This window comes from Podarcis pityusensis (assembly GCF_964106645.2).
Source record: "Podarcis pityusensis genome assembly, chromosome: 2".
Classification (NCBI taxonomy): domain Eukaryota; kingdom Metazoa; phylum Chordata; class Lepidosauria; order Squamata; family Lacertidae; genus Podarcis; species Podarcis pityusensis.
The window spans coordinates 14,008,909-14,033,216 of record NC_138029.1 but is presented as its reverse complement, the minus strand read 5'-3'; the positions used below and the strand labels follow the sequence as shown (position 1 = coordinate 14,033,216).

General features: G+C 46.0%; 2 long non-coding RNA genes across 2 annotated transcripts in view; one reads left to right on the top strand and one right to left on the bottom strand.

Annotated features, from left to right (window-relative positions):
- Positions 1-8,295, bottom strand: part of LOC308471171 — a 24,738-nt gene extending 16,443 nt beyond the window's left edge. Inside the window, exon 1 of the long non-coding RNA XR_013982746.1 lies at positions 7,363-8,295. This is a non-coding gene — a long non-coding RNA (uncharacterized lncRNA). The remainder of the gene's footprint in view (positions 1-7,362) is intronic.
- Positions 5,380-23,678, top strand: LOC308471271. Its single transcript, XR_013982863.1, has 3 exons — positions 5,380-6,424; positions 9,710-9,799; positions 23,536-23,678. It is a non-coding gene; the product is annotated as an uncharacterized lncRNA (long non-coding RNA).
- The last annotated feature ends 630 nt before the right edge of the window (positions 23,679-24,308 follow it).

The window sequence follows — 24,308 nt, the reverse complement described above, 5'->3', positions numbered from 1 at the left end:
ATGTGGCCAGCATGACTAAGCCGCTTCTGGCGAACCAGAGCAGCGCACGGAAACGCCGTTTACCTTCCCGCTGGAGCGGTACCTATTTATCTACTTGCACTTAGATGTGCTTTTGAACTGCTAGGTTGGCAGGAGCAGGGACCGAGCAACGGGAGCTCACCCCGTTGCGGGGATTTGAACCGCTAACCTTCTGATCGGCAAGTTCTAGGCTCTGTGGTTTAACCCACAGCGCCACCCACATCCCGGTTGGAAAATATTTGCCTGCAAATTTCAGTGGTAGAGCATCTACCCTCTGAACGCCCTTTTGGGTGCAAAAATGGCATTGGGGTGTGGAGTTTGTTCCCACCCACTTTGCGGGTGTCAGAAATATGGCAACCCTAATCGCTCAGTGATAAAGGGGCGAAGGTAGAAGAGAGAGAAGGAGAACCTTTCGCAGTTTCTTGTGCAGTACCTAGCAGGATCAGGCAGTAATTCAACAGGAAGGGTTGCCACTCCCCACTCTGGGAAAGCTTCATCGGTGAATTCCTGCCTGGCAGCGCATGAGCACTGCAGGAAAATGAAAGAAAGTGCCTGTTTATGACAAGGCGCAATTAACTTACGGACTTCTCTGCCACAGAGTGTGCTGGAGGGTTTTGAAAAGGGATTCAATGCATCCAGTAGCAGGAGGAGAGGTGTGTGCAACAGAGAGGGGTTGCTGCCTCTGTACTGTGTTCATTAGTTTTCCAGGAGCATCTGGAAGCTGCTGCAGGAAGCAGTCTATATGGGCCCATCTACCCAGCAGGGCTAGTCCTTTATTCTTCCACACCAAGTCTGCCCATCTTTATCCTTCACCCCCACTCACCACCCGGATTCCGGGGTAACTTGCCTGCACCTCATTGGGTAGAGATGCTGCCAGTGGCATGTCTGCAGCCTTTACTGCCTTGCAGCTGGGCCCACCTGCAGGGCTGTGACAGGTACCAGGTGGGTTCCCAGTGCTTTGTTCCTTGCCGCTCGGCAACCATTCAGAGCCGTCGGAGATGCTTTATTGCGGCTGAGCACAGGAAGATGTGCCAATACCTGGACAGGAATCGGGGAAAGATGACTGCCTTTGCCATGCAGCAGCTGTTTTGCCAGAGGCCAGGGAGGTTATGGGGCCCATCAGATAGCATCAGGGGCTGTGGGAGGTGGGCACGAAACACATGCCCCACTGCCAGGCTCCCACAGCCAGCAGCTCGCTTCCAAAAAAGAGAAGTGCTGATAATGCCAGACTGGAGGTTGGAAGAGGGTCAAAAGGAAGCACTTCTTGGCATAGCACGTGGGTGGCGCTGTGGTCTAAACCACAGAGCCTAGGACTTGCCGATCAGAAGGTCGGCGGTTCGAATCCCCGCGACGGGGTGAACTCCCGTTGCTCGGTCCCTGCTCCTGCCAACCTTGCAGTTCGAAAGCACATCAAAGTGCAAGTAGATAAATAGGTACCACTCCAGCGGGAAGGTAAACGGCGTTTCCGTGCGCTGCTCTGGTTCACCAGAAGCAGCTTAGTCATGCTGGCCACATGACCTGGAAGCTGTACACTGGCTCCCTCGGCCAATAAAGTGAGATGAGCGTCGCAACCCCAGAGTCGGCCACGACTAGACCTAATGGTCAGGGGTCCCTTTACCTTTATACCCTCCAACATTTCTCTGATGAAAATAGAGACGTCCTCTTCTATTATTGGGATGCGGGTGGCGCTGTGGTCTAAATCACAGAGCCTAGGGCTTGCCAATCGGAAGGTCAGCGGTTCGAATCCCCGCCATGGGTGAGCTCCCGTTGCTTGGTGCCTGCTCCTGCCCACCTAGCAGTTCAAAAGCACGTAAAAGTGCAAGGAGATGAATAGGTACCGCTCTGGCGGGAAGGTAAATGGCATTTCCGTGCACTGCTCTGGTTCGCCAGAAGCGGCTTAGTCATGCTGGCCACGATCCGGAAGCTGTCTGCGGACAAACGCTGGCTCCCTCGGCCTATAGAGCGAGATGAGAGCGCAACCCCAGAGTCGTCCACAACTGGACCTAGTGGTCAGGGGTACCTTTACCTTTATTCTATTATTATTATTATTATTATTATTATTATTATTATTAATACCCCACCCATCTGACTTGGTTGCCACAGCCACTCTGGGCAGCCTCCAACATATATAAAAACATAATAAAACATTAAAAACTTCCCTATACATTGGTACCTCAGGTTACAGATGCTTCAGGTTACAGACTCCGCTAACCCAGAAATAGTACCTCGGGTTAAGAACTTCGCTTCAGGATGAGAACAGAAATCGTGTGGTGGCGGCGCGGTGGCAGCGGGAGGCCCCATTACCTAAAGTGGTACCTCAGGTTAAGAACGGACCTCCAGAATGAATTAAGCTCTTAACCTGAGGTACCACTGTACAGGGCTGCCTTCAGATGTCTTTTGAACATTGCAATATTCCTGGCTGCAATATTCCTATAGCCTTACACACCCCAGCTGCAATTTTCTTATAACCCTATGATTTTTATGATTAATAAAAGCATTTTCCTCTTCTGTGGGAGCAAACTGAAAAGACAACATATACTGTATTTTTCGCTCTATAAGACGCACCAGACCACAAGACGCACCTAGTTTTTGGAGGAGGAAAACAAGAAAAAAAATATTCTGAATCTCAGAAGCCTGAACAGCAAGAGGGATCACTGCACAGTGAAAGCAGCAATCCCTCTTGCTGTTCTGGCTTCTGGGATAGCTGCGTAGCCTGCATTCGCTCCATAAGACGCACACACATTTCCCTTTACTTTTTAGGAGGGAAAAAGTGAGTCTTATAGAGCAAAAAATACGGTACATTTCTCACACTGTCTCACACCAGGAAGCCTTCCTCCCCAGTCTTGGATGAATCTGGGTGGGCTGTGATGAGGGGGCACTCTGCACATTCTCAGAAGCAGTACCCTTCTTAAACTAACCACCTTTTCCTTAATGGCACAATGAACAATGTGAATCTGCAGTTACAGAACAGGGCAGGAGAGGACCAGGCAATGGCTTTTCCCACCTGCCTTGCCCCACCCTCCAAACCTTGAAGCCCTCAGAGCTTTCAGAAGGAAGTTGCTTCCACGGCCATTATGTGAATTATTATTAGTAGTATTATTTTAAATGAACTGAGTAGAAGACTATGAGTCATGGGGTTGGGGAGAGAGTGTGTGAAATTCAGCAGTGCTTTGTTTGTTCTTGGTTGTTAGTGTTGTTAAGACTATTTTGTGGATTATGAGTGCTGTAAGGCTTTCTGAATTTTATAATATGATGTTTCGTGTGGTTGTGCTGTTTAATCTATTTTTAAGTTGTTTTGTTAATAGCGCTTTATAGAAGGTGGTTGTTTTAACAATGATTTTTTAATTGTTTTATATAATTTCTGTCGCAACTGTGATGTTCTGCAATAGTATCATTTTATTGCATGTAAGCCGCTTTGAGTGAAAAGCGACATATAAATACAGTGGTACCTCGGGTTAAGTACTTAATTCGTTCCGGAGGTCCGTACTTAACCTGAAACTGTTCTTAACCTGAAGCACCACTTTAGCTAATGGGGCCTCCCGCTGCTGCTGCACCGCCGGAGCACAATTTCTGTTCTCATCCTGAAGCAAAGTTCTTAACCTGAGGTACTATTTCTGGGTTAGCGGAGTCTGTAACCTGAAGCGTATGTAACCTGAAGCGTATGTAACCCGAGGTACCACTGTACAAGATGTTGTGACTGAGCTACTAATGGGCAACCAGCTTCATATTACTTACATTACAGCAGCATTCTTTGCCACAGCAGCCCAGAAATGGTGTGCTCATTTAAAAGCAACAAGGGCAAACAAATTCTGCTATTGATTGAGCTGAATAAGCTTCATGCACACAGCAATTATGACCTGATAACGGGAGTTTAATTATGAGGCTTTAACTTTGGTTTTAATCACGGTCGATTTTATGAATATCGTTAACGTGCACTGTAATGCTTGATAGCTTATTTATGTAGCGCATGTACGGAGAGGATGCTAAGGCCTTTGGCTACGTGCAATAAAGCCACGTCCTTGCTCTTGTAGTAATGATTCAAGAAATAAGCCACAGGGAGGTCAGATAGGAGGAGCTTCTGGGTTGCCCAGAACCTGGGTCGGTCCTTGACATGTTGAAGAACAGGCTCCTACAGCACACCTGAGGGCAGGAGCCCAGTTTAGGGTTTACATGGCACACAACACACCTTAGCATTTGCCGCCTAAGGTGCCTGCTTCCTTCTGCCTAATAGCAGGGCCAGCTCTCTCTAGAACAGGCACCCCCAAACTTGGCCCTCCAGATGTTTTGGGACTACAATTCCCATCATCCCTGACCACTGGTCCTGTTAGCTAGGGATGATGGGAGTTGTAGTCCTAAAACATCTGGAGGGCTGAGTTTGGAGATGCCTGCTCTAGAACATGGGTAGGCAAACTAAGGCCCGGGGGCCGGATCTGGCCTGATCACCTTCTAAATCTGGCCCACGGACGGTCCGGGGATCAGCGTGTTTTTACATGAGTAGAATGTGTCCTTTTCTCTAAAATGCATCTCTGGGTTATTTGTGGGGCCTACCTGATATTTTTACATGAGCATAATGTGTGCTTTTAGGGGACGCGGGTGGTGCTGTGGGTTAAACCACAGAGCCTAGGACTTGCTGATCAGAAGGTCGGTGGTTCGAATCCCTGTGACGGGGTGAGCTCCCGTTGCTCAGTCCCTGCTCCTGCCATCCTAGCAGTTCGAAAGCACGTCACAGTACAAGTAGATCAATAGGTACCGCTCCGGCGGGAAGGTAAACGGCGTTTCCGTGCACTGCTCTGGTTTGCCAGAAGCGGCTTAGTCATGCTGGCCACATGACCTGGAAGCTGCACGCCGGCTCCCTCGGCCAATAAAGCGAGATGAGCACCGCAACCCCAGAGTCGGCCACGACTGGACCTAATGGTCAGGGTTCCCTTTACCCTTTACCTTTTTAATGTGTGCTTTTATTTAAAATGCATCTCTGGGTTATTTGTGGGACATAGGAATTCGTACATTTCCCCCCCAAAATATAGTCCGGCCCCCCACAAGGTCTGAGGGACAGTGGACCGGCCCCCTGCTGAAAAAGTTTGCTGACCCCTGCTCTAGAACAACAAGCCGCTTGAGCTTCTTCAGTCCATCATTCCCCAAGAGTGGCAAGGCTGTTCCAAAGCTGAGACTCACAATGACTAAGAAACCACACAGGAAGCTGCCTTATACTGAGTCAAACCATTGGCCCATCTAGGCTCAGTAATGTCTCCTCTGGCTGGCAGCAGTCCTGGGGGTAGCCGGGGGGGGCAGGTGCCCGCCCCCCCATCAAGTAAAACAATAGAAATACTTAACTGACCAATCACGTTGGTTCTGCCTCCCCCTAAAAAAAAGTTCTGCCCCCCTCAACAAAAATCCTGGTTAGGCCCATACCTGCAGGGTTTGAGGCAGAGTATTGTTAGATACTAAGCAGAGACATCACCTTGCCAACAAAGGTCCGTATAGTTAAAGCTATGGTTTTCCCAGTAGTGATGTATGGAAGTGAGAGCTGGACCATAAAGAAGGCTGATCATCAAAGAATTGATGCTTTTGAATTATGGTGCTGGAGGAGGCTCTTGAGAGTCCCATGGACTGCAAGAAGATCAAACCGATCTATTCCAAAGGAAATCAGCCCTAAGTGCTCACTGGAAGGACAGATCCTGAAGCTGAGGCTCCAATACTTTGGCCACCTCATGAGAAGAGAAGACTCCCTGGAAAAGACCCTGAGATGGAGGGCACAAGGAGAAGGGGATGACAGAGGACGAGATGGTTGGACAGTGTTCTCGAAGCTACCAGCATGAGTTTGACCAAACTGCGGGAGGCAGTGGAAGACAGGAGTGCCTGGCATGTTCTGGTCCATGGGGTCACGAAGAGTCGGACATGACTAAACAACAACATTGTTAGAAGAAACAAACTGCTGCTTTTCCCTTATGGGGAAAAGAACACATATAGAGTCCTTAAGTGGGTTCCCTATCAGTAGGAGAAAACAACAGAGGCCAACCAGAGAATAGTGAGAAGCAAAGCAGCTAGTAAGCCTGATCTTTATTAAACTGTTGCAACAGGGTCCCCACTCACCACACGCAGGAGCAAGGAGGAACCCAGAACAATGGTGCGCAAGCCCTTATATAGACTCTTGAAATTGCCCACCCTGTAGCTCAAGACCACTCCCTAAAGCATCCTACATACATCACAAAAGGAGGCGGGTCTACAGCAGAAATACATCACAGGAAGCTGTTTACAGCAGAAATCCTGTCTGCCAGGATACCTGACAATGGTCACTGATTGCTTTACATGGGCAGCCTGGCCATTCTTTTGTGATGGTAAATACTTTAATTGCTGAATCCAGGTCACAGGCTCACCCTATTCATACACAAATACATCCTTAAGACAGGTAAGCAAAATACAGTGGTACCTTGGGTTACATATGCTTCAGGTTACATATGCTTCAGGTTACAGATTCCGCTAACCCAGAAATAGTACCTCGGGTTAAGAACTTTGCTTCAGGATGAGAACAGAAATCGTGCTCCAGCGGCGCAGCAGCAGCTGGAGGCCCTATTAGCTAAAGTGGTGCTTCAGGTTAAGAACAGTTTCAGGTTAGGAACGGACCTCCGGACGAATTAAGTTCCTAACCTGAGGTACCACTGTACAATGGCTTTCCCATTTCCTTCCTCCTCGCAGAGAATTATTTGAGGTTAATTTGGGAGAGTCAAAATGGTTTGGAAGAGTCAAAATGACTTCAGGATTGCTCTCCTGTACTATTTCAGACACGTTGTTTATATACTTATGTACGTGTTTGCCTTGTACATTTATGAATGTTTATTTTTTGGGGGGAACCTTAGGATTCTTATAACAGTCTCTTCCCAGCTCTACCTGGAAGCACTTCTTTGCATAGCACGTGGGTGGCGCTGTGGTCTAAACCACAGAGCCTAGGACTTGCCGATCAGAAGGTTGGCGGTTCGAATCCCTGCGACGTGGCTGAGCTCCCGTTGCTCGGTCCCTGCTCCTGCTCACCTAGCAGCTCGAAAGCACGTCAAAGTGCAAGTAGATAAATAGGTACTGCTCCAGCGGGAAGGTAAATGGTGTTTCTGTGCACTGCTCTGGTTCGCCAGAAGTGGCTTAATAATGCTGGCCACATGACCCAGAAGCTGTATGCCAGCTCCCTCGGCCAATAAAGCAAGATGAGCGCCGCAACCCCAGAGTCGGTCACAACTGGACCTAATGGTCAGGGGTCCCTTTACCTTTACCTTTACCTTTACTGCAGCTATCCTTTTCCACTGAGCATAAACACACCTGATGGCATAGTGAGGAATGCTTAATCCATAAACTTACGTGAAATGCCTTCCTCAGCTAGAGTCTAGCGTGCCAGGAACAGAGCAGGTATTTGCTAGGTGTTCCTGAGCCTCAAGAAGACTGAGCTGCTGGCCACTGAGCTGACGTTCGCCTGAGCAGCCAGCCAGCCACAGCAGCAACTGCTCTGCAGAATTCTTAGGTCAGTTACAGGCCAGTTAGAATCCTGACAACAACACAAATCATAACTCCAAGGTTATGGTCATTTGGAACATCAGGAAAGTGGAAAATGGGAGGGAACTCAGTTCCCTTCTTTCCCAATGCAGAGTGTCTATTCCAGGACACTGTGCAGTTAAAACGCGTTCTTCCTGAAGTCAGATTCAGAGCAGTTCCAGCAGTAAAAATGGTGATACAGTATGTGTATCTCAGTACAGATTTGTTTGATGGGCCTGAATGCCTTTCATAAAGGATCTCCATGTACAAGAAAGGCTAATAGCATGAGGCCCTGAACAATAAGAATCTCCTTGGCAAAATTATTGAAGACTCCTTACAAACCTATCATTCTTCTTCCCCATCCCATCTTGTTTGGACATTATAGTAAGGGAGAAGATCTTAGCTCTTTTCCTTTGCACTGGGACCACATGGAATTTGTGCCATGGGACCCCATCACTCACACCAATCCAGGCAATACCATTTTCAGAACCTAGGTGTCCATGATTTAAAATCGCTTTCCTAAGACACTTCAGTCAAAATATTTGTGTTGCTTTCTTTCTGTTCCTTTCTGTGTTGATGCTCCGAATGTGAGCTGCTCAGCTGCATGCAGTTTCCACTGAAGTGTGTGTGTGTGTGTGTGTGTGTGTGTGTGTGTGTGTGTTTAACATTCGGCCAAGCAATGGGCCTAAATCCATCTATTTCACCTGAAATAACTTTGGGAGCCAGCCTTTTAAAATCTAGATATCAAATTCAGAGGAATTAAAAGCTGTCATCTTTTTTGACTATTTTAAACATCTTAGAACATACACAAATGTTAATGTTTGAAGGAAGGCAGCAAATGGAGCATTGGAGCCATCCATTCATCCCAGGAATTGTGACCATTGATAAGATGAAGCACTTTCACATTGCACGGCAGTGTGCAGTGCTTTTAAAAAGGTAAAGGACCCCTGACAGTTAAGTCCAGTCACGAACAACTCTGGGGTTGCGCCACTCATCTGGCTTTACTGGCCGAGGGAGCCGACGTTGGTCCACAGACAGTTTTTCCGGGTCATGTGGCCAGCATGACTAAGCCGCTTCTGGCAAAACCAGAGCAGCACACAGAAACGCCATTTACTGTCTGGCCAGAGCGGTACCCCCCCCCCTTTTCTATTATCGGCTTCCCATCCCATTTCCTAGGATGTTTTTTTTCCTTTTCCAGCCTTAGCTGCAACTTATCTTCCCTCTTTTATATCAGAACTCTAATGCTCTAATAGAATTAAAAGAGGGGGAAACCCAGCCAGATGGGCGGGGTCTAACTAAATTATTATTATTTATTTTATTTATTTATTTGTGTTTTTATCTTGTATAAAAAACCCAAAGTTGAAGAAAGAAGGCATCTTCAAATATTAAATAAATGCAAGCAGTGAATTGCCAGGACTTGGAAGCCCCCTGCTGATGAATTCACTCTTTCCACCCACCAACCCCCCTTTCAAAAATGTGCATGGAATGAATGAGCTGGCATTCAAATCTATTCTTTTAAAAGCATATTTTCTATTATTATTGGGTCCATTCTGACAAATTGTTGTGCAACAATAAAGGATCTAAGTCTACTGACTGCTGTTTTGCTCCAGATTGCTTGGCTGGAATTTCCGTCTTTGCTTAGCAATTCCTGGACGTGTTTCTGCTGTTTGCCCTAAGTCAGTTTCTGCCCTGGGCTAGGAGAGTCTTTGGGGGCACCTGCCCCCCATTTGTTCAACAGAGCTTTAACTCAGTGGGTAGAGCATGAGACTCTTAATTTCAGGGTTGTGGATTCAAAACCCACATTGGGGAAAAGATTCCTGCATTGCAAGGGGTTTGACTAGATGGTTCTGGGGGTCCCTTCCAACTCTGCAGTTCTATGGTGCTTTATTCATTTCATCGGTTCCATAGCAGTCATAACCCGTTTCAAGATTTGGATGCACAGTTTCCACTCTTGATTTATCCACATCATATGAGATGGTATATTTGCATGCATGGAACTGATCACAATCATTCACAGGCACACTGTAGGTGGAATTAAGCGCTGATGTTGTAAATTTTCCTCTGATTTAAAAGAAAAGGGGAGGGGGACCCAGAAGGGAAAATGTTAACACAATACTGGCTGAACGGATCAGTGTTGCTTTACAAGGAACCATTTCAGTTCATTTGTTTGTTTTAGGTGGTCGTTAAGTAGATGGCGCCGTGGTCTAAACCACTGAGCAACTTGGGCTTACCAATCAGAAGGTCAGTGGTTCGAATCCCCGTAAAGGTAAACGGCGTTTCCATGCGCTCTGGCTTCCATCACGGTGTTCCGTTGCGCCAGAAGCGGTTTAGTCCTGCTGGCCACATGACCCGGAAAGCTGTCTGTGGGCAAACGCCTGCTCCCTCAGCCTGAAAGCGAGATGAGCGCCACAACCCCAGAGTCGCCTTTGACTGGACTTAACCACCCAGGGGTCCTTTACCTTCTTTACCTTAAGTAGATAACCTGTAACAGACAACTCCCAAGCTCAGCACTGTTTTGCAATCAGTTAGCATTATGCATTTTTACATGTAGGGTGCTGTAACAAAATGTTGCAGCGTGGAATAATCCTGTTTAGAATTCCATTCTGTTTCCCCGCCTCCCTGCTAGCATTCAGTCAGTTTTCTACACTGTTTTGAATGAAGTGGAGCTGACACACTGATGTCCAATCCCAGCTGCATCAAAACCTTGGAAACTTCTCTGGCCAGTTCTCACTTCCACCCCTGGCGACATTTAAAAATAGCTTCTCAGTGTGAGCTTGGAAACGACCTATCAGACAATGAGCTGGTTCTCTCTATCCTTTTTACGGTATATCTGTCCTCCTTTTCCGACTCATTTCATTCTCCCTCCCACCTGGTTTTCAGTTTTTCTCTCCTCAGCAGTCATCTGTTACTCCAAGTTTGCTAAGAGCTCCCTCTCCCACTCGTGAGAGATCAGTATTCGTATACACATTTCTTGAGATATTATAATCCTTCCCCTAAAATTGTCTCTTGAAATCTTAACAAATTCAGCGTTGTCACCCACAAGACCCTAAGTTAGAAAGAACAATTCAAGTCATGGTAATAATTAGTTAAGCTATGATACCTAACGCTGAGAAATAATGATTAACAACATTAAAATAGCAGTAGCAAAGAAGTCATTTAATATAACAACCATAAAATCATCTGAAAGCGGACAAGAATGAAAAAAGTCTTTAGGGTCCCTGAGGTGAGATATGCACTCTTCAGATAGGATTAGTTAGCAAATCACCTGAAGGTGGTAAAAAGCACTTCTGGCCACTTATAATATATAGACCATGAATAAATGATTTGTTGACTCCCACAAGTCAGACAAAAACAGCAGAGAGGCTGGCAAATTCCAGACTTCAAACATATGTGCTTTCGTTGTACAATAGTTAACATAGTGAGTAGGCGCAGTACCAGCAAAGAGCAAACTCTTGTACAAGTTAAATATTTTTGTTAGAAGATCAGCAATTTGACATTTGAGTTCGAGAATTCTTGGATGGATGCCATCCAGACCTGGTGATTTGTCAGTTCTTATTTTGTCTATTTGGGACGCGGGTGGCCCTTTGGGTTAAACCACAGAGCTAGGACTTGCTGATCAGAAGGTCGGTAGTTCGAATCCCTTCGACGGGGTGAGCTCCCGTTATTCGGTCCCTGCTCCTGCCAACCTAGCAGTTCGAAAGCACGTCAAAGTGCAAGTAGATAAATAGGTACCTCTCCGGCGGGAAGGTAAATGGCGTTTCTATGTGCTGCTCTGGTTCACCAGAAGCGTCTTAGTCCTGCTGGCCACATGACCCGTGAAATATACCGTATTTTTCGCTCTATAAGACGCACCAGACCACAAGGCGCACCTAGTTTTTGGAGGAGGAAAACAAGGGGGGGGGGAATTAGGAATCTCAGAAGCCAGAACAGCAAGAGGGATCGCTGCGCAGCGAAAGCAGCAATCCCACTTGCTGTTCTGGCTTCTGGAATAGCTGCGCAGCCTGCATTCGCTCCATAAGACGCACACACATTTCCCTTTACTTTTTAGGAGGGAAAAAGTGAGTCTTATAGAGCAAAAAATACGGTACTCAGAGTCCCAAAGTGATTTCATGCTCTTTATTCAGCTCATAGTGGTGAGGAGGAATGAATGAAAGTCCCCTCAAAGTATCTGCTTTATATACATTATTTACACAATGGGCTGCACATGATTGGCTAATTCCGGAATTCTACTGTAAGCCAATCAGGTTGTGGATTCACTTCTATCTGGAGCATGATTGGGTGGTTCCTGCCAACCAATCATACTGCTTCATTGTTCTAGGATCAATCAGACTGCTGCATTCTGAATCCTATTGTTCTAGGACCAATCAGACTGCTGCCTTTTGGATCCTATTGTTCTAGGACCAATCAGACTGCTGCAGTTTGGATCCTATTCAACTCAGTACATAACAACCCGGAAGCTGTACACCGGCTCCCTTGGCCAATAAAGCGAGATGAGCGCTGCAACCCCAGAGTCGGTCACAACTGGACCTAATGGTCAGGGGTCCCTTTACCTTTACCTATTTTGTCTATTAAGCCTAGAACTTCCTCTCTCATCACCATTATCTACCACAATTCTCTAGACTTCCTTCCTGTAAAAGTTAGTTCTGGAATCTACTTTATATCTGGGTACTACCTTGTGAAGACAGATGCAAAGAATTAAATCAGCTTCTCTGCAGTCTCCTTTGGCACACCTTTGACTCTTATCTAAGGGACCTCCTCCTTAGATGTTCTCCTGCTACTAAGATATTTAAAGAACTTCTTGTGGTTGGTCTTAATGTTTTTAGCAACGTGCTCCTCAGATTATTTTTTTAGCATCCCTTACTGTATGCTTGTACCTTTTTAAAACAAAAAACAAAGTTTGTGTTCCTTTTTGTTCTCTTCCTTTGGACAGGCCTTCTTGCTTCTAATAGCTTCTTCAACTCTGCTAATTAACCATACTGGTGTCTTATTGGCCTTCATGGTATCTTTCCTGATCTGTGGTTTATACTCGGTTATGTTTTTAAACCACTCCTGAACATTTTGGAGCGATTTCCCTTTCAACTTCCTTTTTACCAATCCCCTCATTTGAGGGAAATTTCCTCTTTTGAAGTCAAATGTTACCATTTTGGATTTTCTTGGCAATTGGCCGTTTACATGTAAAGTAAGCCAAGCCTGCCATTTATACTTGCTTTACATTACCCAGCAGGTTTTCTTCGCTTACCAGGCTTTCGGAAGGGAACAGGAGGGCTCTGACAGCATCCCTCCCAGACCCCGGTAAGCAGTTTGTGAGTAGGGGATTCTTGACCTTGTGCAATTTTGCCTTAGATTCTTGGCACTACTCTAGATTGGTTCTGGTTCCTCTAGTCCAGGCATGGCCAAACTTGGCCCTCCAGCTGTTTTGGGACTACAACTCCCATCATCCCTAGCTAACAGGACCAGTGGTCAGGGATGATGGGAATTGTAGTCCCAAAACAGCTGGAGGGCCAAGTTTGGCCATGCCTGGTCTAGTAGGTTCCATGGCCAACTGTGCAATCATTAGGGTATCTAGAAATCTTTGTCATGGCTGAAATACCCATGTAACCAGTCCGTGTGAGGGCAGTTGAACATAGTTGTCAAGCGTCCCTTATTTGGCGGGACAGTCCCTTATCCCAGCGCCATGTCCCGCTGCTGTCCCTTATTGATGATGTCCCTTAAATAAGCTACTGAAGGTAATGGGGCCCTTTCTATGTCCAGCTGTCCTTTGTCAACAACAAATTGTTGCTGTTTTTTGTTGTTGAATATGTGCTATATGGTAATTTATGGACCTAATAGGTATCTAAAGCCATTTGCATGCAACAAAATATGTATTTTATCAAAGTAATTGTTGATCCCTTATTTTGGCTGCTGATCCCTTATTTTCGAGGCAGCTGGTCCCTTATTTTCAAATCTGTAAGTTGACAGCTATGCAGTTGAAGTCACCCATTCATTCCTACAAAATTGCCTCTGCTCTGTTCATTCTTGATTATGGTCTTCTCAAGATCTCCCTGAGCATTTTGATCAGGGAGGATGATACCATGTTCCCAGTGCTAAATTACTTGTGGGGCCTGCTATCATCACCCACAACGATTCCCTTCTGGGATTTCTAACATGATAGACTTCAAACTCTGAGGCGAAATAGTTAGGCAATATTTTTTGCCTGCAGTTCTAACTCTCAAGGAGCAGGGGGCGGTGCCTTGCTGGAGATTGAAATGGATAATTTGAGCTCATCCCTCAGTATGCTGCCGGCTTCCTTCAAGCAAGGAAGACTCGAGTAAGTAGTGAACAGAGAAAGGACGGAAGGGTGCTAGCTTTAATGCTTTGAAAAAAGGCTTAGTCAAATTCATAGAAGTTAACTCTTTCTAACAGCCATTATTAGTCAAGATAGCTAAAGCTGGAGCATCCACACCTAGGTGCAGTCTACCCTATATTGCAATATGCTACAGAGCCAGCACAACTTCCACGCCTTCCTTGCAAGCTTTCCAGATGCAACTGGCTGGCCACACAGAATGTTAGCCTACAACCAATCCAGTTAAAGCAGAGCTTGTTATAGTTTATAGGGAAAGGCTGGTTCTGGCAACAAGGAGAGGGGCCAGCCTCTCACCTGACTTGAAATCGTTCTTGAGAGACAACAGAGTGCCCCTCCGGGTGTGAAGTCAGACAGCTGTGTTAGCAGTTCTGGAGTGACCTCCCTGGGGCACAAACCTGGGCGGTATCTGTTATAAGAATTTTAAGGTCATATATAAAAAAATTAAATGTTCATAAGTTCATAACTGTATATATAAACCACATGTCTGAAACCCCACAGATTAGGTCCAGAACAAATTGACCTCAAATATTTCTCTGCAAGGTCAAAGTGGGAAACCTCCCCATTGTCTCTTTCCTGACAAATCCTGTCTTAAGGGCACATTCAAGATATGAACAGGGTGTGAGCCTGTGACCTAGATTCAGGAATTTAGTAGTTATACTAACAAAAGAGTGGCCAAAACCCAGATAATGCAATCAGGTAACTTGCCAGACAGGAGATAAACAACGCACTCAGATTTCTGTTGTAGACCGCCTTTCCTGTGATGTACAGTATGTATGATGTTTCTGGGGGTGGTCTTGAACTCCAAGGCGGGCAATTTAAAATGTCTATATAAGGACTTGCGCGCATGGCTCGGGGTCCTCCTCCTCTCTCCTGCGTGTGGGGAAGCACCCTGTTGCAGCTGTTAATAAAGATCAGGCTTACTAGCTGCTTTGCTTCTCAATATTCTCTGGTTGGTCTCTGTTACAGTGGTACCTCGGGTTAAGAACTTGATTCGTTCTGGAGGTCTATTCTTAACCTGAAACTGTTCTTAACCTGAGGTACCACTTTAGCTAATGGGGCCTCCTGCTGCCGCCGCGATTCTGTTCTCATCCTGAAGCAAATTTCTTAATCCGAGGTACTATTTCTGGGTTAGCAGAGTTTGTAATCTGAAGCGTCTGTAACTTGTTTCTATTTTACTTACTATATGTAGGGTTTGGTGTCAGCATTGCTTGTGCAAGTTCTTTGCTGTTCACTTGTGTGTTGTCACAGGGTGTGTTGTCTTTGGTGGTGAGAGAGGTGGGGGTTGGCCTTTGTTGTTGTTGTTTAGTCGTTTAGCCGTGTCCCACTCTTCGTGACCCCATGGACCAGAGCACACCAGGCACTCCTGTCTTCCACTGCCTCCCGCAGTTTGGTCAAATGCATGCTGGTAGCTTCGAGAACACTATCCAACCATCTCATCCTTTGTCGTCCCCATCTCCTTGTGCCCTCCATCTTTCCTGACATCAGGGTCTTTTCCAGGGAGTCTTCTCTTCTCATGAGGTGGCCAAAGTATTGGAGCCTCAGCTTCAGGATCTGTCCTTCCAGTGAGCACTCAGGGCTGATTTCCTTCAGAATGGAGAGGTTTGATCTTCTTGCAGTCCATGGGACTCTCAAGTGTCTCCTCCAGCACCATAATTCAAAAGCATCAATTCTTCGGTGATCAGCCTTCAGGGTGTGGTTATACATTTGTGGTTGGCTATGGTGGTCTTTGTTTTCATGTGTGAGTGGGGTGTGTGTGTGTGTTTTGGATCAGGTTAGCCATATTGATTTGTATGGTGCTGGTGGATTTTTGTCATTGTCTTGTTGGGCTGTGTATGTGATAAAGGTGGACGTCCCTATTTTCATCAGAGAAATCTTGGAGGGCATGTTGTTGGGCCTTGTGGGGCAGAAGGCAGGTAGTCCAACAGCAGGTGGAGCCAGAGAGCCAATGACAGTCAAAGCCAGCTCAATTCTAATTCTGACTCCATCCTCCGTCCTTCTACTGAGCTTTGCAAGGGGAAAACACAGAGACTGCAGGCATGTCCAAAGTCTGTTTCGGGGGCCTAATTCAGCTCACCGGTCATTTTAATCCAGCCGCTGTGGCAGTTTATTTCCTGGGGTAAAATCCTAATAAAACCTCAACAACTTCAATCCTAAAAAAGGCTCAACAACTTTGGTCGGGCCTTTGGTCGGCCCTCACGGCGCTTCATTTCATCAAATCTGGCCCTCTTTGAAAAAAGTCTGGACACCACAGGGTCACTGAGGAGGAGAAGGAAGCTGATAGGCATTGCCACCCCCTGGAATGATTGTAAGTTAGAAGACAGGATCAGTGCCCCATTCACCCTAATAGGCTGCTCTCCACTGTATTGGTGGGCCTCAATGTACACAGAGGCGAGAGGTGGTTTATTTTTCTTCCAGCCAAGTGGAACCAGGGTGTGTTGTCTTCAAAAAACTTCATTTGGCTGTGTCCTCACTGCCTAACCTGCCTGGATTGAAGCAAATGGAGCACCTGAGCTAGGAGATCTTTGGCAGCCCAAACCTAATACCATCTAATCTTGAGAAACAAAACCTCATTCTCTTCCTTACTGCTACTAAGCAACTGAGCCACCCTAGATAGTAAAATCTGCCTGTTTTTCAACTTTTTGGGGGGTAAAATGCCAAGACCCCACTAGATTATGAGGCTGTGGTCTGCAACCCACTCAGCCTCTATGTAAATCCAGCACTGCTTCCTGGCCATCCCAGTCTGATTTGGGAAGAAAGGAGATGAAGAAGAGCTCCTGTTTCCATCCGCTCACACCATAATTCCCTGGATGTAGTTTTAGGTGAGGTGTGTGGTAGAACTCCATGCAGAGAGTTTGGCCCATTCACCTATACAACAGGTGATCAATTCTGCATTTGGGGGGCGGGGGTGGTAGAATAAATGTCTTAGGGGATACACAGAGTTTTTAAAAAAGTTTGAGAAACATTGGCCAACCAACAGAATCCAGAAACATGATGTACCTGCATGTTCTGGGGGATTGGCTGACCCACCAGAGTGGATTTAAAAATGGGGGGGGGGAGTTGGGTTGTTTTTATTTTGATTATGTATTATCTGGTTTTATATTCTGTTTTTATTTTGTGAACCGCCCTTAGACCTGCGGGTATAGGGCGGTATATACTGTATTTTTCCGTCTATAAGATGCCCCCATGTATAAGACACCCCCTATTTTGGGGGACTCAGATTTAAGAAAATGGGGGGGAGGTCACTATCCGTGTACAAGATGCCCCATAATTTTTGACATTATTTTTAAGGGGGGAAACCTAGTCTTATACACAGAAAAATACATATTTGTGGGTGGGTGGGTGAGAGTGGGGTATTTAAATGATGGCAAGGAGAACTATGTTTGGCAACTATGTTTGAGTTACTTACAGGTTACTCTTGTACAGCTACTGTAAGAAAACGCTTATCTAGATTTTTTCTGCTTCTCAATAGTGAACACTAGTATGGACTCTGCCTCTGCCTTCTCCTCCTAATCTTCTTTTGTGAACCTTTGTTCCCCTCCAATGTCAATACTTTGAAGGCTGTGTGCTGCTTCTTTCCTATATAAGATTGTCAGCTTCAGAACTGGTCTCTGTTAGATGGATGCTTTAAACAAAGGCTTGATCTGCGGCAATTAGCCGGTGATAAAGTTTATCTCCCGTACAGTTAAAAAGCCTCGCCTGTTACTTTCGGCAAATCAAGCTGCTATTCAAGCCACAGCGACAGTGAAAGTTGGCAGCCTCATTCCAGTGCTGGAGCACATATTTAATCAATTCAAGCTTGTGGAGAGGGACAAATCACAGTGCTCTTGTCCCTTGCAACAAGGCTACCTCTCCACCGCCACTGCCCTGTCCGCCAGTCTTTACATGGGAATGGGATATTGCCTTATTGTGATTGAAAGAGACTTGTGGGAGTATCTTGCGCAGAAAAAATGCAGTTGTGGCTTGCTTTGATGGATTTATTATTTATTAAACATTTTACGTCGCCCTTCAACAACCACACTTAGGACAGTTTACAAATTAAAGCAGTGCAGTAAAACAATCATAAAATCTCTGCAATAAAAACCACAAAGGGGAAAAATGTATACAAAGGAAATGGATTGTGCAAACAGTCCTTATTGTATACAGCTAGCAGTCTGGTGTAGCCCATTGAAGCTGCCAGATTTCCCCTTCTAGCATGGCTTCTTCTGAATAATGAGCAGAAATTCTCCAGGAGAGGTTTTCACCAGGTGTGATAGAAAAGCTCACTCTGCAGATAAAAGGCAGAGGAGCCCTGACAGGGGGAAAAAGTTGGCAGCCTTTTCATGTAACCAAGTTGAAAGAACCTCATTCAGAACATCTGACTACTAAATCCTCACTCCAAACATCATCACCGCCACCATGTGGGGTACTTTCAAATGACCTGGTTGTTGTTGTTGTTTAGTCGTTTAGTCGTGTCTGACTCTTCGTGACCCCATGGACCAGAGCACGCCAGGCACTCCTGTCTTCCACTGCCTCCCGAAGTTTGGTCAAACTCATGCTGGTAGCTTCGAGAACACTGTCCCACCATCTCGTCCTCTGTCATCCCCTTCTCCTTGTGCCCTCCATCTTTCCCAACATCAGGGAGTCTTCTCATGAGGTGGCCAAAGCATTGGAGCCTCAGCTTCACGTTCTGTCCTTCCAGTGAGCACTCAGGGCTGATTTCCTTCAGAATGGATAGGTTTGATCTTCTTGCAGTCCATGGGACTCTCAAGAGTCTCCTCCAGCACCAGAATTCAAAAGCATCAATTCTTTGGCGATCAGCCTTCTTGATGGTCCAGCTCTCACTTCCATACATCACTACTGGGAAAACCATAGCTTTAACTATACAGACCCTTGTCGGCAAGGTGATGTCTCTTCTTTTTAAGATGCTGTCAAGGTTTGTCATTGCTTTTCTTCCAAGAAGCAGGCATCTTTTAATTTCGTGACTGCTGTCACCATCTGCAGTGATCATGGAGCCCAAGAAAATAAAATCTATCACTGCCTCCATTTCTTTCCCTTCTATTTGCCAGGAGGTGATGGGCCCAGTGGCCATGATCTTAGTTTTTTTTGATGTTGAGCTACAGCCCATATTTTGCGCTCTCCTCTTTCAACCTCATTAAAAGGTTCTTTAATTCCTCCTCACTTTCTGCCATCAAGGTTGTATCATCTGCATATCTGAGGTGGTTGATATTTCTTCTGGCAATCTTAATTCCGGCTTGGGATTCATCCAGTCCAGCCTTTCGCATGACCTGGTTATTGAGCCCTTATACAGGGCTGCCTTCAGATGTCTTCTAAAAATCAGATAGTTGTATCTTTAAGAGAAGCTTGATTTGCAGAAGTGGCCAAGACCTTTTGTGGCATCCAGCTGCATTTAATAATCTGCTAATTGCCAATTACTGCTGGAGGTTGCAATCAGGAGCAGTGGATGATGGGCAGGTGGGCATGAGGCTGCCAGCTTGCTGAAGCTGTTAGGTATGGGTCTCGCCAGTGCTTGCATGGGAACCCTGTGTGTGTTGGCCTTGAGTTCCACGATGGGAGAATGCTGGGATATAAAATGCAGATAAGTAAGTAATTGCATGCAACTCCATGTTAATGCCTAGATCCATAAATGACTGCAGACTCACAAGCCGCTGGGTTGTTGCTGGTTTTGTATTTCCAGAGGGATCACATATCGTTCTTTTACTGCTATGCTCCTTGTAACTGGATGCCTTATCATCGTGGTCTATTTGGTAATCTAATTATCTAGCCTCGCTCATTTATCTTTCTGCTGAAAATCCACAGACCTGACCATAACGGCAGAAACAACATGACCTGTCTCCTTTTCTTTCTGCCTGTCTTCCTTTCTAAAAAAAACAATATTATTATTTGTTCACCGTCCTCTCCCCTCCCAGAACAAAGTCTGCTTGGAATCATGCATAAAGTCAAAGTGAGATTCCAGTTGTGAGCATATGGGGCAAATAGGTCAAGGGTGCAGGAACCCTCTGCAACCCACACCCTGAGCTTTTTCTCAGCTGGGCTTATTGCTGTGGTTGCAGCCCTTTTGAGGGGCTTGCTGAGTAAAAGTAAGCCATGGGTGAATGTTGGCATCGTCTTTATATTCCACTCCACCTCAAGAAACTCAAGGTGATGTCCATGGTTCTCCCTTCTTCATTTTATCCTCACAATACCCCAGTGAGGTATGTTAGGCTGAGAGACTGGCCCAAGGTCTCTGACCGAGCTTCATAGCTGAGCCAGAATTTGAACTCAGGTCTCCCAGGCCCAACAATCTTAACCACTACACAACACTACCCACATGTTTCTTTTGATTTTAAAATCAGACCACACCCCACCCCTTTCCTTAATGCATGATTTGAGGCAGATTTGGATGAAACATATAGGTCTGACCTGGTTTTTTTGAGCCAAAATGATGAAGATTGAAAAGCTTGCATCCAACATTTTTGATGTGACTAGGAGGTATATAGAAGGTAATATAGAGCGGCACAGCCACTCTGCAGATTTAAATGGATGATGGTGATGAATTATTGTATTCCCTTACAATTGCTTTACTATTATCAATAACAGGACAACAGAACTAAAGGAGGAAGCATCAAGTGAAGTCAAGGTGTCAACTGATGCCTTCCTCTCTAATCAGCTTTTTGTGACAACTTGAACAAGCACTTATTCTGGGCACTTCCAGACTGTCACTATTTTTAGGTGGGATTCAATCAAATACTGGCAAATTCAGGCTGCACAGTTATGGCAGATTTGGAGCTCTTGCACAACAAACCAGTGTACAACCCTTTTTGTAGCAAGGGAAGTAACAGGAAAATGCACTGGAAAGTATGGGGTAACGTTTGCTTAAAAAAACATTGTCTAACCTCCCTGCAAACAAATCGGAATAAATGCTCGGTGAATAGCTGACCAATAGCTTTGCAAACTTTGTGCAAACAAATCAGGATGAATGCTCAATAAACAGGTCGTCTGGAAGCGACCTCAATCAATGGGAGGGTTGTGCTGAAGTCATCCATTATTTTAATAGTTTCTTCTTGGGCTGCCTCATTGATTTCTTCCTCCAGCTCACATTTGTCATCAGAGTTTTGATCAGGTGACAAATACCATATTACCTTTTTGGGCTTGGATATTTTCAGCCACAGTGGTTCTTCTTGAACTCCCCCTGATCTCTGGCAGCCAGGGCAATCCCATCTCAATACGTCCTTTTGCCTGCAGTTTTCATTTCCAGGTATAACTGTATCACACTGATTTTCACTCTTCCTCTGGGCATCTAATATGCCTGCAATATCTATGCTCTCTTTTAGTAAGAAGCACTTCCAATACCCCCATCTGGCATTCATATATAAACACCTTCTTATTAGCTTCTGGTACCAAATGTCCTCTTCATGCCCAGCTCCTCTGTGACTCTCTATAAAACAGCTGCCATTGCTTGCTTCAGTCCGCCACTTGCCAAGTTCCAGCACCTGATCTGCACTGTGAAGGTCTGAAAGACTGACACCATCTGTCCCTAAGGGATGAGTCTTCCTGAACTGGATGCTCCTCAGCTTTCCACCAGGACTCAGCTTAAAAGCTGCCCTGTGTGCTTTTGCATGTTACGTGCCAGCAAGTAGTTCAGAAGGAGCTCATCTGTTTTGTACAGGCTCAGGTTGTCCCGAAATACCCTCTAGTGTTTAGCCAAGGTCTGGTCTGTGAATGCAGCAGAATGAGGTTGTACAGGGGACTGTGCTATATCAGACTGCAGATGGGGAGGGTGTGTGTGCCTTTAGGAATGCTCCCCCCATTAAAAACCTTCCAGAAACAGAAAACCACCAGCACATTAGCAGTAAATTTAGACATGGGACTTGTCTTCTGCCTCTGCCCTTAAGGGATGGGGGACCTGTGTCTTCCACATTGTCCCTCTCATTGAACCACTGGTCATACTGGCCAGCCAGGGGCTGATGGGATCTGGAGTCCAAGAAGATCTAGAGCAGTGTTGGCCAAACTTGACTACAATTCCCATCATCCCTGACCACTGGTCCTGTTAGCTAGGGGTGATGGGAGTTGTAGTCCCAAAACAGCTGGAGGGCCAAGTTTGGCCAACACTGACCTAGAGGGTCAGAGGTCCCTCCCAGCCCTTTAGATAGTTTGAATTAAGGCAAACAATGTCCATTACTAAGATTGTCAGATGCAAAGGTGGAAAGGGCTCCTGTGCCTTTAGCAGCTGAGCAGAAGATGGCCTTCCATCAAGGTGCTGCTCCAATGAAAAGCTTCACCTGTTGCTGTTTTTGCACCAGGCCACCATCCTTCAAAACAGGGTGAGCTATCCCTGCTGTGTTTATTAGTCCTCCTGCTCACTCTGCTGAGTGGGGCTGCTAGAACTTCTGCCCCAAAGTCCTGTCCTGAGTGCAGTGCTGCAGAGTAGCAGACAAACTTTCTCTCCATTTGCAGGTGCTTGTTTATCTTTGCAGGTAATGTGTGTGTGTGTGTGTGTGTGTGTGGCGGGGGTATTAAGTACCGTATTTTTTGCTCTATAAGACTCATTTTTTTCCCTGCTAAAAAGTAAGGGGAAATGTGTGTGCGTCTTATGGAGCGAATGCAGGCTGCACAGCTATCCCAGAAGCCAGAACAGCAAGAGGGATCGCTGCTTTCGCTGCGCAGCGATCCCTCTTGCTGTTCTGGCTTCTGGGATTCAGAATTTTTTTTTTTCTTGTTTTCCTCCTCCAAAATCTAGGCGCATCTTATGGTCTGGTGCGTCTTATAGAGCGAAAAATACGGTATGTGATTTCTCGCCCACCTGCCACAGCCTGATGTGGCACTGGCTAATTTTAACACCTCTGCATTCTGAACATCTAGACCAGGGGCCAGCAAGCTTTTTCAGCAGGGGCTGGTCCACTGTCCCTCAGACCTTGTGGGGGGCCGGACTATATATATTTTTTGGGGGGTGGGAAAATGAACAAATTCCTGTGCCCCACAAAAAACCCAGAGATGCATTTTAAATAAAAGCACACATTCTACTCATGTAAAAACACCAGGCAGGCCCCACAAATAACCCAGAGGTGCATTTTAAGTAAAAGGACACATTCTACTCATGTAAAAACACGCTGATTCCCGGACCGTTTGCGGGCCAGATTTAGAAGGCCATTGGGCAGGGTCCGGCCCCCGGGCCTTGGTTTGCCTACCTATGATCCAGACCCAGCCTGTTAAGTGTGAATCCACCCAGCACACATACAACTGGCCCTTTTCTGCCCAGTCTCTTCCCCCCTCCTTGGAAGCTGGTCGACTGCTGTCAGCATAACCTAGAAGGGGGTGGGGAGCATAGAAGGAAAAATATTGCGGTTAATGCAATGAGTTTCTGCATTGCCCTGTCTCCTTAGGCTCGCACTGAAGCTGCTGGGTCCGAGTCTGTCATTTGGATTAGCAGGGATCAGCCGAACAAGCATACCTGACATCCTTCTCCCAACCCCCACATGCCTCTGGAATTAAGTTAAATCTTCCCTTGCCAGACTAGTTTAGCATTTTGCTTAAGGTAGCCAAACGCCTAAGCCTGCCTTTGTGTGAGCCCACAGCCGAGTAGCTTAAAGCCAGGTCGTCCAGACTGCAAGCCCTCCCTGCCACTCAATCCCATGACTTCAACTGATTTTTTAAATATTTTTTTTTACCTTTATGTTTTCCAGATGTCCCTTGTTTCCAAGAGCTCACCACAATAAAGCAGTGAATCTCTGAAGACCCATCCAGACATCAGCTTCCTGTGCTGAGTGTAGGATATGGGCAGTTTCCTGTGCGGAGTGTGGGATGTGCCCAACAAAAGCAAGGTATCTTTCTTCACTTTCCTCCTCCCACCCCCCCTCGCCCATCCCCACACAGTGCAATCTTTGTACATGCGGTAGAACCCATAGTGGCCTGTGCTGACAGTCTATGAATTGTGCGGACTGAAACCCCCTGGACCTGGGGTAAGGGGTTTTGCTGGTGTGCTAAATCACCCCTGCTTAAGATGATGGTTCTGAAAAGTCGAAAGCATTTTGGAAAAAGGATTGCTTCCTGTTGTTGGTATATGACGACCTCTCGTATGCAGTACACTGTTTATTGCATTGTTGCAAAAGCTGCTTGATAGACGGCTACAGCGGGTCACCAAAAATGTGGGTGCTGCACAGAAAACATGCTTCCCTCAAATCACCTTCTGCTCTCTTAGAAAGACTCCGGTAGTAGCCTTAAAAACCACAACGCTTCTTAATTTTTTTTCAGTTTTTTTTTAATCTGTGATTTTTGCATTGCAGGGAATTAGACTAGGTGACTCTCAGGGTCTCTTCCATCTATGCAGTTTTGCAACGTGGTGTCCTCTGGATGTTGTTGGACTCTTAACTTAGACCCAGCTAGTATAACCAAAGGGACACGGGTGGCGCTGTGGGTTAAACCACAGAGCCTAGGACTCGCTGATCAGAAGGTCAGT